Raw genomic sequence first — 16,965 nt, forward strand, 5'->3', positions numbered from 1 at the left:
CCTGAAAGAAACCTGTCAGAATCCAAGGTAGTGACGAGACCTGACAGTAACCTGAGAGAATCCAAGGCCTTGGAGAGACCGGACAGAAGCTTTAGAGAATCCAAGGACATGGAAAGAACTGAGAGAAACCTGTGAGAATCCAAGGTAGAGGGGAGACCTGACAGTAACCTGAGAGAATCCAAGGTCATGGAGAGACCTCAGAGAAAACTCAGAGAACCTGAGTTCATGGAGAAACCTGAGATAGACTTGAGATAAATCAAGGTAGTGGAGAGACCTGACAGATGCCTGAGAGAATCCAAGGTCATGGAGAGACCTGACAGAAGCTTAACAGAATCCAAGTACATGGAAAGACCTGAAAGAAACCTGTCAGAATCCAAGGTAGTGAGGAGACCTGACAGTAACCTGAGAGAATCCAAGGTCATGGAGAGACCTGACAGAAGCTTTAGAGAATCCAAGGACATGGAAAGAACTGATAGAAACCTGTGAGAATCCAAGGTAGAGGGGAGACCTGACAGTAACCTGAGAGAATCCAAGGTTATGGAGTGACCTGCGAGAAACCTGTGAGAATCGAAGGTAGTGGAGAGACCTGGCAGAAGCCTGAGAGAATCCAATGTCATGCAAAGATGCAAGAGAATCCTGAGAGAATCCACGGCCATAGAGAGACCTATGAGATACCTGGGAGCATCCAAGCTCATGGAGAGACCTGAGAAGTTTGACGTGTTAAAGGAACCAGAGGCCATTGGAAGGCCTAACAAAGAAGTGCTCTTTAGATGTCCTGCCGAATCCAGCACCGTGAGTAGATCCAGGAGGGGACTGCATAGGAACACATTTGACATATGTCTGGTTAATAGAATAGGGGTGCACTTTGGAAGAATAGGTTAATGAACACCTTTTGTTCGCCAAACATAAAGAACTCATTTGTTATAGATTAACGTTATGCTAGAGGCTAAATGACTTATTTGAACTATCCTTTGGTCATCATTTGAATCTTTGTTATTTGTCTTGGGAGGATAGCTCAGGGGAAACGTGCTCACCTTGAAAAAATGATAGCTCACGGGCAACGCGCTCGCCTTGGAAACAGGACGACGTGGAGCAATACAGGTTCGATCCCCGGGTCCGCGTTTAGAAACCTCTGCGCATTATAAATAACCTATTATTATATATCAGAACGTGGCCTCCCTGGAGGGGCAGAGACTTTTTAGTGTAGGTTGAAGAGTTTTATGTCGAATCATTGGATCACCCTTAGGTGCGGCAGGAGACACTTAGAGAACTTTACTTTAATTGAGTCCATCTTTGACACTTGTTAATAAGGATTTACCTAACATTGCTAGAATTCTCTTTCAGGACTCATAAGAGTTCATCTCACTTAAGACCGCATTTTTTAAAGACTATGAGCACTCTGGGACGGTGTGCTGGCCAATCTGGATGCTCGGAACGAGGGCTGCACTGTACTGTACATGCCTGCGTTCTTCCGAGCAACCTGATTGCTGCTTGCCAGCACCCACGTCACTTCCCCACTCCTTCTCCCTTTCCCCCTCCATCCCTTCACCTATTAGCACATGTGTAGTTACCTATGCGTGTGGTAAGAGTGTGTTTTTTAAAAAAAACAAAAAGAAACATACCTTTTGTTTCTGACCGGCACCGCTGCATGGTTCCCAGAATCCCTTCTCAATGTTGATGACGTCACAGTCGTCAACATTGAAAATGGCTTGTGAAGGAGGATGCGCCGCCGGGCCGCACAGGTAGGTATGTTTCTTTATTTTGTTGTTAAATAATAAACAGCAAACCCAAAAGAGGGTGTTTGTTTGATTGTTTAAAGAAAAAGAAACATACCTTTCCTGTGTGGCTGCTGTGGTTCCCAGAGTCCCTTTTCAATGTTGATGACATCACAGTCATCAACATTAAAAATGGACTGTGAACGAGGACTCGGCACCGGGCCAAGCAGAAAAGGTACTTTTTAAAATGTTATTTGTTAAATAATAAACACCATTAGCACCCGCATAGTTAACTACAATGTCGTTAATGGCACCTCTGCCTGCGTTAAGGGGCCCTCGCTTCGCATGGGCTCTAACTCGGGTAAATATCACCTCAATAAAGAGTTGCGAAACTGAAACTAGTGCGGTGCATTGTGTCATTGCTCAAAATTCCTACAATTCACAGCAGCAGGAGTAGTACAGGGGCGGTCAGGGCACCAGCCGTCTCTGGGACAGCGGCTTCTCGGTCGCTTTAATGACAGAACACGGTAAGATGCTAGAACTCGCCGGGGAGGCTCCCTTCCAGGAGCTTCTTGCTTTCTGAGCTCATTAAGTATCTAAGAGCAGCGCCGCCTTTCATCTGGGGGATACATCGTGCACCAGGCACCCCTCTCCTTTACAGCTCAGAGCGGAGGAGATCAAACGGAGAAACTGTACCCTTGAAAAATCTGTCATTTTAGCAAAATGCACTTTGCAGTCAGCAATTTTCTCCCCGCCCCCTCATCTGGCTCTTGTTTCTATTCATCCTATCAAGGGAACATTAATTGAAGCCGGGGGATAATTCTGATCAAAGCCCTCTGTGTACTGACGCATCCTTGTCTTTACCCCACGCCGTTCCAAACAAACCTGGGCCTCACATCGCTCTACTACCCGCTACTACCCACCCATGACACGGATCCAGTGCTGGGCTCGACACAGCACTACCGGCTACCACAGCACCCCAGTTACATCTCCAGCCTTAGGTTCCCACAGAGCTCAAACCCCTAGGACAGCACCACAGTCACTGCTCCAGTCTTAGGTTCCCCAGGGATGTCATTTCACCAAAATACCCGGGGTAGCGGAAGTGGCATCACACGACCCTTGACCTCGGATCACATCACAGGAAGTGATGTCATTTGACCCCACCCTGAAGAGACATCACAGGAAGCGATGGAACACGGCCTTTCACCACTTGACAAAATAGGAGGTGGCATCACATAGCATTGCTCCTAAGTACACTACGAATAATATTAGCACTATTAGCGCCGGATCCCGAGTTGTGGTAAGGCTGTTACTCCCCACTTTGTTAAGAATCCATAGAACTCTATGGGACAGTATCAGCGCAATAACAACTGGCGCTGATAGCACTGCTGTAATAGCGCCACAAATGGGTGGAAAGGGGCAAGTAATGCAGCAGTAATAGCGTTACCACTGCATTTTTACCGCTCCACTCAACGCCTGTTGAGGCCGTAAATCAGTGACTCACCCCTGAAGTGTGCCTGAAATAAACCTATAATGAGCAAATATTGTATAGAATTCCAGTAAGACACATTATTTGCTATTATTTCTCAATTAAGGTCACTGCTCAAAGTGTTACTTGTGGAACCCCCTCTTTTTTCAGGAGGCCTGATCAAGAAAAGCCAGACACTCCATGAACAAAGAGCCATATGGTGCTGGCCACAGCCCATGAGCTTCCATAAAAAAAAATATATATATATACATATTCTTTTCTTTTTTAAGGGGTAACAAGAGAGACCACAGGGGTAGCAAGGGAATTCACAGGGGTTGCAGCTGCTACCACTGGCAACCCCCAAATGACATCCCTGAAGTCCCCACAAAGCTCTACCCGCTACTACCACACCACAACATCCACTCCAGTTTTATGTTAGCATATAGCCCTACCTGCTACTACAACACCACTGCCACAACTTCAGTATTCGGTTCCCACAAAGCTCCACCCGCTACTGCAGCACGGCAGCCACCACTCCAGTCTTAGGTTCCCACACTGCCCTACCTGCTACAACAACACCACATCCACCACTCGAGTCTTATGTACCCATTCAGCCCATCCCACTACTACAGAGCCACAGCCACCACTCCAGTCTTAGGTTGTTACACAGCTTTACCTGTTACGATGGGGAGATCCAAAACAGAGACACAGAGGTGCTAGGCGTGTGTGTTTATTCTATAGTCACACAGGAAGAGGTAAGTATCTGTACAATTTATTTTACATTACTTCCGATAAGCACGAAAGGTGGTATAAAGAAGACGGACAGGGTTATTTATGCAGTGGTGACACAGGTGGGTGCAAACCTCTGGAGGGTAGAGGTCAGCATTACATTGAGATGCATATTGCCTCGTATATCGAGGGGGTATAAGGACCCGCTGTTGAACATAAACACAAAGAGCACACAATAATCTTGAAAGTGAACAGGTACAAGTGGTGATGCTGTTGTGATGAGTAGTTCGACACAGGGAGTGACACAGGGTGTGTTTCGGCCATAGAAAGTGGCTTTGGAAGTAGCCGTCTTTATGCTGGCCTTCGTCAGGAAAAGGGCACCAGTAGTGGTGCTGTCCGTGGTGTCTGTGGGTGAGACAAAGCTATTAGGATCTCGGGTAGTTGTTCAATAAGTACTCAGAGTATTAAATACGGGCCAAATTAATGCCCAAAAGATACCCCATACGGAGTATCTTAAAATCCAGCTTACCTGCCGCCGGAGGGGAGCAGGTGGGTGCTGTCGGGTGAGCCGCGAAGAGTGCAGGCGGACCGGTGCTGGGTGTGGCACCAGGTGGAGGGCTGTGATTGCCTACGAGCTTACGTGGTCATGAGTATCACGAAGCAGGAGTGGGGCATAACTCGACCCAAGTCTGGAATAAATTAAAAGTTATAGGTAACCTGAGGGAGTAAAGTGTTCCAGGAAACCAGGGCTATCCCGCGTGAGAGTAGGGGGACTTACTATAGTCTGGGTGGTACGCTGCCGTGCTGGACGTAGACTGGTAGGAGCCGGATGAGTCGGACACCAAGGTGCCGTGGTTGATTGTATAAATGGCCGCCCGTGGCTAGAGACAAACGAATGGGGTCCCGCGGTCCAAGAGTGGCAGTCTGCTTGGGCCAATCAAACGGCAGTGCGCCGTGTTCCAATGGAAAGGCGGTACTACGTGTGTGGTGTAGGGTAATGTAGTCCGATAAGGGCAGAAGGGACTTCTGTTAAAGGGAGCTCGCACGATAAGGCGGGCAGGTCACAAGGAGGCCGACCAAGTGGATGGATAGATTTCGCTGCCCACTGTGGGTGATTCAATACAAAGGGTTCTGGTGTGTAATAATCATCAAATCATCATAAGGTGAAAAAACAACGATGTCTCGAGTGTGCACAGAGAAGATGGTAACAGTGCACAAAGCATTTACACGGTAGAAAAACATAGGTGTCTAATGTACATATTAAGATCAATCTAGTGGAGTGGACACTGGTACGTAACCAGAGAGGGGATGTTGGTGACTCATAGCTGGTGGCAATTTATGTTCTAAAAATGTTTCCATTCCACGGTTATATTGAGGCCGTCTTGGACGGAGTTCAATTTGTGGATCCATCTTTGCTCGAGTCTGGTAAGGGCAATGTTGATGTCGCCTCCTCGTCTCTGAGGCTGAAGTTGTTGAATCACGGTCCACGTGAATTGTTCATGGGTATGTTTTTTCTGGCTGAAGTGTTCGACCAGAGGTTTGTCCTCTACTTTGTTTTTGATGCAGGATCTGTGTTCGTTGATCCTTTGTTTGACTGGTCTAATGGTTTTGCCGACGTAGATCAGGTCACAGGGACACTTGATAGCGTAGATCACGTGTTTGCTTTCGCAGTTGGTGTGGCTGTTCTGTTTCCATATTAGGTTCTTATGGATGAACGTTTTGCTGTTCGTGGTGAAGCGGCAGGCGACGCAATGTCCACAGCTAAAGTGCCCCACCACTGGTGGGAGATTCCACAGCGTGGTGACTGGTTTGGTAGGTTCTAGGAAGGTGTGGACCAGGGAGTCTCTCAGGTTTCTGTTTTTCTTGAAGGCGAACAGTGGTTTCTTCGCCAGGGTTCCTTCATTTTTTACCAGATGCCAGTGTTTCTTGATGGTATTTTTGATGAGGTTACTGACTGGGTTTTTTCGGACCCTCAGGTTGAAATATTTTTTCGAGATACACGTACCCCAGAAACAAGACTCCATCAACCAGAGACCAGAGAGGAGTAAAGACAACATCACGGGTTTCAAACCCAAATCCACCTTTTCACCACCCCCACACACGATCCCTTGTGAATTTGAGACGTTTGAGAAAATCGTCATGAAAACAATCACCGACGGGATGAAACAAAAAAACTTCTATCAGGACAACCTGCTACCAACGGAGCGACAGTCCTTGAAGGACCTCCACCTGGATAACACTATCACTATAAAACCAGTGGTGGGGCACTTTAGCTGTGGACATTGCGTCGCCTGCCGCTTCACCACGAACAGCAAAACGTTCATCCATAAGAACCTAATATGGAAACAGAACAGCCACACCAACTGCGAAAGCAAACACGTGATCTACGCTATCAAGTGTCCCTGTGACCTGATCTACGTCGGCAAAACCATTAGACCAGTCAAACAAAGGATCAACGAACACAGATCCTGCATCAAAAACAAAGTAGAGGACAAACCTCTGGTCGAACACTTCAGCCAGAAAAAACATACCCATGAACAATTCACGTGGACCGTGATTCAACAACTTCAGCCTCAGAGACGAGGAGGCGACATCAACATTGCCCTTACCAGACTCGAGCAAAGATGGATCCACAAATTGAACTCCGTCCAAGACGGCCTCAATATAACCGTGGAATGGAAACATTTTTAGAACATAAATTGCCACCAGCTATGAGTCACCAACATCCCCTCTCTGGTTACGTACCAGTGTCCACTCCACTAGATTGATCTTAATATGTACATTAGACACCTATGTTTTTCTACCGTGTAAATGCTTTGTGCACTGTTACCATCTTCTCTGTGCACACTCGAGACATCGTTGTTTTTTCACCTTATGATGATTTGATGATTATTACACACCAGAACCCTTTGTATTGAATCACCCACAGTGGGCAGCGAAATCTATCCATCCACTTGGTCGGCCTCCTTGTGACCTGCCCGCCTTATCGTGCGAGCTCCCTTTAACAGAAGTCCCTTCTGCCCTTATCGGACTACATTACCCTACACCACACACGTAGTACCGCCTTTCCATTGGAACACGGCGCACTGCCGTTTGATTGGCCCAAGCAGACTGCCACTCTTGGACCGCGGGACCCCATTCGTTTGTCTCTAGCCACGGGCGGCCATTTATACAATCAACCACGGCACCTTGGTGTCCGACTCATCCGGCTCCTACCAGTCTACGTCCAGCACGGCAGCGTACCACCCAGACTATAGTAAGTCCCCCTACTCTCACGCGGGATAGCCCTGGTTTCCTGGAACACTTTACTCCCTCAGGTTACCTATAACTTTTAATTTTTATTCCAGACTTGGGTCGAGTTATGCCCCACTCCTGCTTCGTGATACTCATGACCACGTAAGCTCGTAGGCAATCACAGCCCTCCACCTGGTGCCACACCCAGCACCGGTCCGCCTGCACTCTTCGCGGCTCACCCGACAGCACCCACCTGCTCCCCTCCGGCGGCAGGTAAGCTGGATTTTAAGATACTCCGTATGGGGTATCTTTTGGGCATTAATTTGGCCCGTATTTAATACTCTGAGTACTTATTGAACAACTACCCGAGATCCTAATAGCTTTGTCTCACCCACAGACACCACGGACAGCACCACTACTGGTGCCCTTTTCCTGACGAAGGCCAGCATAAAGACGGCTACTTCCAAAGCCACTTTCTATGGCCGAAACACACCCTGTGTCACTCCCTGTGTCGAACTACTCATCACAACAGCATCACCACTTGTACCTGTTCACTTTCAAGATTATTGTGTGCTCTTTGTGTTTATGTTCAACAGCGGGTCCTTATACCCCCTCGATATACGAGGCAATATGCATCTCAATGTAATGCTGACCTCTACACTCCAGAGGTTTGCACCCACCTGTGTCACCACTGCATAAATAACCCTGTCCGTCTTCTTTATACCACCTTTCGTGCTTATCGGAAGTAATGTAAAATAAATTGTACAGATACTTACCTCTTCCTGTGTGACTATAGAATAAACACACACGCCTAGCACCTCTGTGTCTCTGTTTTGGATCTCCCCATCCTGATTATTTTTGTTTATTATACGTATACCCACCTGGGTAAATCGGGACCTAGCCAGGTGCCCTTAAGTTTTAAATATGCTTTACCTGTTACTACAGCACCACAGCTCCAGTCCTAAGTTCGCACAGAGCCCTACCTGCTACTAGAGCAATCCCTCCCCTTTCTCTAGCCTTAGGTTCCCACACAGCCCTACCTACTACTAGGACACTGCAGCCCATACTCCAGTCTTAGGTTCCCACACAGCCCTACCTGCTACAACAACACCACAGCCACCACTCCAGTCTTAGGTTCCCACACAGCTCTACCCACTACTACAGCACCACAGCTACCACTCCAGTCTTAGGTGCACACACAGTTCTACCCGCTACTACACCAAAGCCACCACTCCAGTCTTAGGTTCCCACACAGCTCTACCTGCTACAACAGCACGGCAGCCACCACTCCAATCTTAGGTTCCCACACAGCCCTACCTGCTACTACAACACCCCTGCCACCACTCCAGTTTTAGGTTCCCACACAGCCCTACCTGCTACTACAACACCCCTGCCACCACTCCAGTTTTAGGTTCCCACACAGCTCTACCTGCTACTACAACACCACAGCCACTGCTCTGTTCTTAGGTTCATACACAGCACCCCCGCTACAACAGCATCCCAGCCTCCGTCCTAGTGTTAGGTACCCTCAAAACTCCTGCTGCCACAGATTCAGTCTTAGTTTTCCACACCGCGGCAACTGTTCCAACTAATAGAGCACCCCAGTCACCACTCCAACTAAGGCTTGCACACTTCGGTGCTGCTCTAGGGTTAGGCTCTCACTCAGCTATATCCAACACTACTGCATCCCTCTAGGCTTAACTTCCCACACAGCTATAACCAGCACTACAGCACCCTACACACTGCTCTATTCTTCACTTCACACACAGCTATAACAGCACTACAGCACTGAACCCACTGCTCTAGTCTTCACTACACACACAGCTATAACCAGCACTACAGCACCGAACCCACTGCTCTAGTCTTCACTTCCCACACAGCTATACCCAGCACTATAGCACCCTACCCACTGCTCTAGTCTTCACTTCCCACACAGCTATACGCAGCACTACAGTACCCTACCCACTGCTCTAGTCTTCACTTCACACACAGCTATAACAGCACTACAGCACTGAACCCACTGCTCTAGTCTTCACTACACACACAGCTATAGCCAGCACTACAGCACCGAACCCACTGCTCTAGTCTTCACTTCACACACAGCTATACCCAGCACTATAGCACCCTACCCACTGCTCTAGTCTTCACTTCCCACACAGCTATACGCAGCACTGCAGTACCCTACCCACTGCTCTAGTCTTGACTTCCCACACAGCTATAGCCAGCACTACAGTACCCTACCCACTGCTCTAGTCTTCACTTTCCATATAACTATAACCAGCACTACAGCACCCCACCCACTGCTCTAGTCTTCACTTCCCACACAGCTATACCCAGCACTACAGCACCCTACCCACTGCTCTTGTCTTCATTTTACACAGGGCTATACCCAGCACTACAGCACCCTACCCAGTGCTCTAGTCTTCATTTCCCACACAGCTGTACCCAGCACTACAGCACCCTACCCACTGCTCTAGTCTTCACTTCCCACACAGCTATAACCAGCACTACAGCACCCTACCCACTGCTCTAGTCTTCACTTCCCACACAGCTATACCCAGCACTACAGCACCCTACCCACTGCTCCAGTCTTCACTTCCCACTCAGCTATACCCAGCACTACAGCACCCTACCCATTGCTCTAGTCTTCACTTCCCACACAGCTATACCCAGCACTACAACACCCTACCCACTGCTCTAGTCTTCACTTCACACACAGCTATAACCAGCACTACAGCACACACACAGTAATAACCAGCACTACAACACCCTACCCACGGCTCTGGTATTCACTTCCCACAGAGCTATAACCAGCACTACAGCTATAACTAGCACTACTGCACCCTACCTACTGCTCTAGTCTTCACTTCCCACACAGCTATACCCAGCACTACAGCACTCTACCCACTGCCCTAGTCTTCACTTCCCACTCAGCTTTACCCAGCACTAAAGCACTCTACCCACTGCTCTAGTCTTCGCTTCCCACACAGCTATACCCAGCACTACAGCACGCTACCCACTGCTCTAGTCTTCACTTCTCACTCAGCTATACAAGCACTACAGCACCCTACCCACTGCTCTAGTCTTCACTTCCCACACAGCTATAACCTGCACTACAGCACCCTACCCACTGCTTTAGTCTTCACTTCCCACACAGCAATAACGAGCACTACAACACCGAACCCACTGCTCTAGTCTTCACTTTCCATAGAGCTTTGACCAGCACTACAGCACCCTACCCACTGCACTAGTCTTCACTTCCCACACAGCTATACCCAGCACTACAGCACCCTACCCACTGCTCTAGTCTTCACTTCACACACAGCTATACCTAGCACTACAGCACCCTACCCACTGCTCTAGTCTTCACTTCACACACAGCTATACCCAGCACTACTGCACCCTACACACTGCTCTAGTCTTCACTTCCCACACAGCTATACCCAGCACTACAGCACTCTACCCACTGCTCTAGTCTTCACTTCCCACACAGCTATACCCAGCACTACAGCACCCTACCCACTGCTCTAGTCTTCACTTTCCATAGACCTATAACCAGCGCTACAGCACCCCACCCACTGCTCCAGTCTTCACTTCCCACGCAGCTATACCCAGCACTACAGCACCCTACCCACTGCTCTAGTCTTCACTTCCCACACAGCTATACCCAGCACTACAGCACCCTACCCACTGCTCTAGTCTCCACTTCACACACAGCTATACCCAGCACTACAGCACCCTACCCGCTGCTCTAGTCTTCACTTCCCACACAGCTATACCCAGCACTACAGCACCCTACCCACTGCTCTAGTCTTCACTTCACACACAGCTATACCCAGCACTACAGTACCCTACCCGCTGTCTAGTCTTCACTTCACACACAGCTATAACCAGCACTACAGCACCCTGCCCACTGCTCTAGTGTTCACTTCCCACACATCTATACCCAGCCCTACAGCACCCTACCCACTGCTCTCATCTTCACTTCCCACACAGCTATAACCAGCACTACAGCACCCTACCACTGCTCTAGTCTTCACTTCACACACAGCTATACCCAGCACTACAGCACCCTACCCACTGCTCTAGTCTTAACTTCCAACTAAGCTATACCCAGCACTACAGCACCCTACCCACTGCTCTGGTCTTCACTTCCCATACAGCTATACCCAGCACTACAGCACCCTACCCACTGCTCTAGTCTTCCCTTCACACACAGCTATATCAAGCACTACTGCACCCTACCCACTGTTCTAGTTTTCACTTCCCACACAGCTATAACCAGCACTACTGCACCCTACCCACTGCTCGAGTCTTCACTTCGCACATAGCTATAACCAGCACTACAGCACCCTTCCAACTGCTCTAGTCTTCACTTCACACACAGCTATACCCAGCACTACTGCACCCTACCCGCTGCTCTAGTCTTCCCTTCCCACACAGATATACCGAACACTACAGTACCCTATCCGCTGCTCTAGTCTTCACTTCACACACAGCTAAAACCAGCACTACTGCACCCTACCCACTGCTCTAGTCTACACTTTCCATAGAGTTATAACCAGCACTACAGCACTCTGCCCACTGCTCTAGTGTTCACTTCCCACACATCTATACCCAGCACTACAGCACCCTACCCACTGCTCTAGTCTTCACTTCCCACACAGCTATACCCAGCACTACAGCACCCTACCCACTGCTCTAGTCTTAACTTCCCACACAGGTATATCCAGCACTACAGCACCCTACCCACTGCTCTAGTCTTCACTTCCCACACAGCTATACCCAGCACTACAGCACCGAACCCACTGCTCTAGTCTTCCCTTTCCATAGAGCTATGACCAGCACTACAGCACCCTAACCACTGCACTAGTCTTCACTTCCCACACAGCTATACCCAGCACTACAGCACCCTACCCACTGCTCTAGTCTTCACTTCACACACAGCTATACCCAGCACTACAGCACCCTACCCACTGCTCTAGTCTTCACTTCACACACAGCTATACCCAGCACTACTGCACCCTACACACTGCTCTAGTCTTCACTTCCCACACAGCTATACCCAGCACTACAGCACCCTACCCACTGCTCTAGTCTTCACTTCCCACACAACTATACCCAGCACTACAGCACCCTACCCACTGCTCTAGTCTTCACTTCCCACACAGCTATACCCAGCACTACAGCACTCTACCCACTTCTCTAGTCTTCACTTTCCGTAGACGTAGAGCTCTACCTGCATGTGTATCACCCCATCCATAGCCCCAGTTGGTATCCAGTGATTTTACCCAGGAATTTGTATCAAAGGCATTTTTTACCGAACCACTGTTACCGAAAAAGTACAGATTTAAAAAATATATATATATATATATATATGGGATGTAGGGGTAAGGGGTTAAAACATATGGGGTTTGGGTGATATGATATGATATGATATGGTTTTTGTAACGCGCCTATACACAAGTGTTTCAAGGCGCGACGAGGCAGGGAGGGAGGGAAACAAGGGGAAGACAGACAAACGATCCTACTAGGCCAGGTGTCATTCAGATCGCGCAAGTGCAGAGGTAGGGGGAAAAAGGGGAAAGTGCAGGGGGAGGAGGTGGGGGGGAAAGTGCAGTACAAGGTAAGTAGCGTAATAAAATAATAAATAATAAATAATAAATAAAAAGGGCCAGCTGGTGGCAAGTGCGCGGTAAGTGGGTTACAAACATGGGGAAATAGGGGGTTTGGAGGCGTGAGCCCCCCAAATAAAGAAATAAACAAATAATTATTTTTTTTTCGGTAAACGTGTTTCATTAAAAAATGACTTGAATATAAAACCTTCGGTAAAATCACATAGAACCCCCCCGTCATGTGTCCTACACAGCTCTGCTCTCTACCAAAGCAATCCAGCCACTGCCCCAGCCGTTCCCAGGACACATTACCCATTCCAGCAGCAGCCCAGCCACCGTCATTCTTAGATTGCTATCCAGCTACCGCTTGCTACTTCACAGCCCCTGCTCCATCCTTACGTTCCCACAGCTCTACCCTCTATTACAGCACTGCTGCCACCGATCCTGTCTTCGGTTCCCACACAACACTCTCTGCTACTACAGTACCGCAGCTACCACTCCATGCAACTCTATTCACTACTCCAGCATCTGGGATGAAAGCAAGGAAAAATTGCCATAGTGCAAAAAAGTGACATTTGTGATGCGTTTTTTCACCAAGGCAAAGTTTGCCCTAGTGCTAATTAGTGCTAATTAGTTTGCTCTGTTGCAATAATGCAGTGAAAATGTATCTTTATTGACCAAGGGAAATTTTTGCCCTGGTGCTTATACCATGCCAAACTGCACTTGTCATGGAGCAATCGTTTTCTAATATGTCCCAATGTTTTAATAAATTGGGCGCCCTTTGCCCTAGTGATAATGCTGTGCAACTTTGCACTTGCACTGGGGAAAAGCTTCTGTAATCTGGCCCAGGTGTCTGAGTATGCATATGCCAGCAATTGTGTTCATCGATTGTGCCGGATGGACATCATTTGCACACATGCATGTCTGCCACTCAATGGAGGAAGGGCTTATACCTCTATTTATTTATATGTGCATTTATTTATTGAAGGCTCAGCGTGTTTAGATCAGAAATACTTTCCAAAGGGAAACAAGGCATCCTGCGTTGGGGGGCATACATAAGTGGGTGGTAGGGAGGGGAAAAATGTGGGAATAAGTGAAGTGCACACTCTCTTGGCTAAGGGGGTGGAGTTTCAGGGCATCTTTGAATGAGTGGATTGTATCTCTGCTGTGAACACGAGAAAGGGATTTGCTGTAGTGCTGGGCAGGAGGCAGAGAGGAGGAGTGGACGTGAGATGAATCCCAGGGTAGTCAGGAGACAAAGGGGCTAAGGAGCGTACTAGAGCCAAGCCTGGGGGGAGGAGAGTCGCTGGAGATAGTGTTATCTAAGTAGGGAGAAGCACGCTCATGCAGGGCTTTGAAGACAAGCAGTAGAAGTTTAGTGTAAAGAGTAGATTTTCTATCATGAAAAATCATCTGCCATGGAGGCGGCAACTGGAGGTACAGGAAGAGCAGAATCATTGTAGAGGGACCATTGGGCCAAGTTGAGTGCTTGGAAGCTAAAATACTTTCGTCATTAAGGGGTTAAATATAAACCAACAAAGTGCCATCCAGTGGGCAATAAAAGAGATACATGCAGATAAGGGTACAGACGTCAAGAGTAAAAGTAGGTCCGGAGTAGATTTGCGTGTCGTCCGTAAAGAAGAGATTCGACGCCTAAGGAGGTGATGTGTTGGCCGAGGTGTAGCGTGGGAAGAGTAAGGGGACATGAATCGAGCCTTGGGGATCCCAACAGGGAGGCAGGTTGGGGCAGAACTGGCAGAGATGGAGAAGGAGCGATGAGAGAGGCAGAAGGGAACCCAGACCTGAGCAGTGCAATGGATGCCAAGGTCAAGGTTATGAAGAAGAGAGGACTGGTCCACTGTAGGCGTCTGAAAGATCCCGTGTGATTAAGATAGTGGATAGTTACAATGGTGCACAGGGATCAGACAATTAGAGGTGTGGGAGATGACCAATTCAGTGGAATGCCGGCTGCAAAATCCAGACTGGAGAAGGTCACTGAAATTGTTAGGGCCCAGGTTGGAGGGCATCCTGCTAAAGATAAGGTGATTGAGGATTTTAGAGAAGCAGAGCGGCATGACACAGGCAAACAGGCGGGAATGTTGAGGTCATCTGAGGGCTTTTTTGAGATTTGCAGGAATGATGCTGTCTTGATGAAGGAGAAGTTGAAGAGGGAGGAGAGATTAGAAAAGGTGAAAGGTGCCTCAACTTGCCCATCTGTGTGGCAAACAGATCAGCGGGAATGCAAATGGCTTTGGCATTCCTTAGGATCAGTGCCAATTTACCGGGAGAGGCTATGGAGAACACTTCAGAAGAGGGTGGTGAAGACACAGGTGTTGGAGAGGAGACAGAAACGGGTGAATGGAGGAATTAGAGGTGAGAGTGTCAACATTGCTTTCAATTTGAGAGAAGTCATGGGCAAAGCCATTCACAGATAGGGAAGAGAGGATATCACGAGGAGAAGGAGGAGCTAGCGAGGCTTGGAGAGTGGAAACAAGTCTATGACTGGGATGAAGGAGAGATGGGCATTCGTGTAGATGGGAAGAGTAGAGGTAGGATCTTTGTGCCATCTGTATAGAGGAAATTCCATGTCCATCTTGAATAATTGCAACTGAAAGGGGTGATCCATGGGTGCAGGTGAGAAGTACAGGGGGTTCCTCTACAAGAAGCATCATGGTAATTACATGGAGAGCAGAGAGCTGAGTTTACATCTAAGAAGCCTTGTCCAATAGCGAAGGCCCGGAGATGAGCAAGAAAGAGGAGGGGGACCTCGGGAGGATAGCTCAGGGGCAACATGCTCGCCTTGGAAGCAAGATGATGCGGAGCAACGCAGGTTCGATTCCCGGGTCCACGCTTATACACCTCTGGGTATTAAGCGCGTTATAAATAGCCAATTACAATTACAATTTACCAGTCTCCAGGCAGGAGATGGTGGGGTAAGAGGGGGAGAAGTTGGTGCACTATTGGAGGGAGTGATCAGAGGGCTTGGGTGCAACAGGGAGCATAGATATGGGGAGTAAGGAGGAAAGGAAGACTCTGTGAAGAGAGTTACCTTGCAAGCCAGTGGATAGATTGTGGGTTGAGGTAAGGAAGTGGTCCGTGAGGTGGGTGCTGAGCTAAAGTGGGCTGGTTGGAGAGATTTTGAGGAGTTCAACCATGAGCCTGTTCCTGCCTCGCGTATTCAGCTCCTGGGTCAAAGAAAATCAAAATACAAACTTCTATTCTCATGTATCCCTGCCTTTGTTTCACTGCCCTGCGTCCCCCAACTTGTTCGACACCACTTACAGAGGGAATAGTCTCTTTGCGCTTCCGCCTCTGGTAGCTGCAATACTTTGGGAATCATCATGTGCACTTAATTAGGTGCACGTGCAGGCCGAAAGGTGGGATACTGCACTTTGCTTGTACGTAATTATTCATTTATGTATAGGAAATCCAGCCACCATTAAACTTCTCTGAATTTGCAGGGTCTCTAATGAATATGGGTATCATTTCCTAGTGACTCTCTCTCTCTCTTGATCTCTCTCTCTCTCTATCTCTCTCTCTCTCTATATATATATATATATATCTTTCTCTCTCTCTCTCTCTCTCTCTCTTGATCTCTCTCTCTCTCTCTCTCTGTCTGTCTCTCTCTCTGTCTGTCTCTCTCTCTGTCTTTCTTTCTCTGTGTGTCTTTCTTGGTCTTTCTCTCCTTCTCTCTTTTCCTTTTTCTCTCTGCCTTTCCGTCTCTCTGTCTTTCTTTCTCTCTCTTGATCTCTCTCTGTCTGTCTCTCCCTCTCTGTCTTTCTTTCGCTCTGTGTCTTTCTCGGTCTTTCTCTCCCTCTCTCTTTTTCTTTCTCTCTCTGCCTTTCTCTCTCTTTATCTCTGTCCCGGTCGCTCTTGTCCTCTCTCTCTCTATCTCTCTGTCTCTCTCTATTGTGCTCTCTCTCTCTCTCTCTCTCTCTCTCTATTGTTCTCTCTCGATCTCTCCCTCTGTGTCTGTCTCCCCCTCTCTCTCTCTCTCTCTTTCTGTCTGTGCCTTTCTCGGTCTTTCTCTTCCTCTCTTATTTATTTTCTTTCTACGTCTCTCTCTCTCTCTCTCTCTCTCTCTCTATCTCTCTCTCTCTCTCTCTCTCCCCCTCTCTCTCAAGTAGTTGCAAATGTTCGTATTGAAAGTCCACACATAACGTCAATTTCTACTTTTAGTTCTATCTTAGGATATGCCATACTA

At 48.2% G+C, this 16,965-nt stretch overlaps 1 protein-coding gene across 2 annotated transcripts in view; it reads left to right on the forward strand.

The window, feature by feature from the left end:
* Window positions 1–16,965, forward strand: part of GRM4 (glutamate metabotropic receptor 4) — a 1,444,124-nt gene that overhangs the window by 533,981 nt on the left and 893,178 nt on the right. Inside the window, exon 1 of one of the 2 annotated variants that reach the window (XM_069633516.1) lies at window positions 2,224–2,242. The exons of the other annotated variant lie outside the window; for it this stretch is intronic. The gene's annotated coding sequence lies outside the window, so the exon portion shown is untranslated. Of the gene's footprint in view, window positions 1–2,223; window positions 2,243–16,965 lie in introns of those variants that run through there. 2 annotated transcript variants of the gene reach the window in all.

This window comes from Ambystoma mexicanum, chromosome 13, assembly GCF_040938575.1.
Source record: "Ambystoma mexicanum isolate Mex_15411 chromosome 13, UKY_AmexF1_1, whole genome shotgun sequence".
In the NCBI taxonomy this organism is placed as follows: domain Eukaryota; kingdom Metazoa; phylum Chordata; class Amphibia; order Caudata; family Ambystomatidae; genus Ambystoma; species Ambystoma mexicanum.